The 1,700-nt window shown below is 37.1% G+C and overlaps 1 pseudogene; it reads right to left on the reverse strand.

Moving 5' to 3' along the window:
* Window positions 1–318: 318 nt before the first annotated feature.
* Window positions 319–1,351, reverse strand: LOC133302714 (RING-H2 finger protein ATL1-like; annotated as a pseudogene).
* Between the last annotated feature and the right edge of the window lie 349 nt (window positions 1,352–1,700).

Raw genomic sequence — 1,700 nt, forward strand, 5'->3', positions numbered from 1 at the left:
ATCATCTTGTCACTTTGTAGATACTCACAAATTTTGATAAGACACATATATATAATAATTATAAAAAAGGAAATAAACATAAAAATTTTAGTATATGAACTTATCATGTGAAATTTTAATTATGAGGATCTATTTCGTCATTTATCCTTGCAAAAATCACTCCATTTGCATCCATATTTTATCTGTCACTCCTCCTGGAGCGTACTCAAATTTAAAAGATCTCACTGTAATGACTAGAATGAAGCTAAGAAAACATAAGAGAAAATGAGAAAGAAACAAATTAAATGAAAATGAAAAAGAAAAGAAAATTATCTTACATTAAACCTCGTTCTCCAGAGGAAGGACAGAAGTTTTTGATCCCCAACCATAACGAAATGGAAACAATGATCTTCTTCCTCTGCTATTACAATCTTCACTGACAACTAGCCTCATTTTGATGTCTATTCTGTTGTATGATGATAGCTTGAAAATCTAAGTAAACTTGTCTATCATTTGCAGAATCCATAGAGAAAGATCTTCGAATAGGCTGAATAGAAAACTGGTCATCTTTCTTTCTAACATCAATACATTCATCTCCCATAATGGAAACATGGTGGCACTTCCTTGGTTTCAAGTACACCATCTTCCTTGTAAAGTGACTTCTATAATGTGTTAGTCTTTCCCTTGAGTCATTTCTTTCTTGCTGAATCTGAGGCTGTGTTCCCCCATGTTCACCCCCTAGTTGAATGACCACAAAATCTTCTTCACTGTCCATGTTAGAGAGTAATTGAGAATCCTGAGGAGAAGAGCTTGGAGCTATGATATGGTCCATTGGAAAGTGTGTGTTGCCTGAAATGCTTGATCTACAAAGAGGGCAATTGGCATTGGTTTGAAGCCAAATGTCAATGCAATCCAAGTGAAAGGCATGGCTGCAATGGGGCATAACTTTTAGCATATCCTCTTCTTTAAACTCAGTCAAACAAACCACACAACCATTGACACTCTGATCCTCACCTTCACTTTTTATGAATTGAAATGTTGGTATTTCTCGGATGAAAGTTTCATCAAGCCCACGGTTCCACATCCTTGGAGAGAATGCTAAGAAGGGATCTTCATTTTGCCTATTTCGCAGGATGGAAATCCATCTCAAAGGGTTAACTTGATGCCAGTTTGAGCAGCATTTGGTCACAAGAGTTAAGTAGATGATAAGTATGAAAGCAGTGGCCAAGATGCTAGGCACAACAATTGCAAATATGGATAAAGCAGAGTCTGAAGCAGGTTGTGGTGGGTGATGAATTGTACTTGCCTGGGTTTTAATGGGTGGGAGAGCTTCATATACAAGCTTGTAAGTGTGGTTGTGGTTCATTGCCATTTGGAAACACTGAATGTGAGATATGGAATGCCTTCCCTTTTTTAAGAGTTTGATGGTTCCTATCAATGTAAGGAAAAGATCTTGTCTTGGATAGAAAGGAGGAGACATATGTAATGAAAGTGAAAAACCAATAAAATCAATGCATTTGGATTTGTCCTAAGTTCTAAGGAACAGGCACATGTGCTGATCACAAGGAAAAGGTTCCACCCCAAGATAATCACAAGGGGTCAGGGTTTGACTTTGTAAGGAGGCTTATCCATTTTATTTTATTTTTGTCTTTTCAGTGTGTCACTATTGGAATTTACACTCAGTTCAGAGCAGATCAGTTCTTGGATGGTCCTACTACCCA

The sequence above is a fragment of the Gastrolobium bilobum genome, unplaced genomic scaffold (assembly GCF_033153095.1).
Source record: "Gastrolobium bilobum isolate Gb01-03AN ecotype WA unplaced genomic scaffold, APGP_CSIRO_Gbil_v1 utg26114, whole genome shotgun sequence".
Taxonomy (NCBI): Eukaryota; Viridiplantae; Streptophyta; class Magnoliopsida; order Fabales; family Fabaceae; genus Gastrolobium; species Gastrolobium bilobum.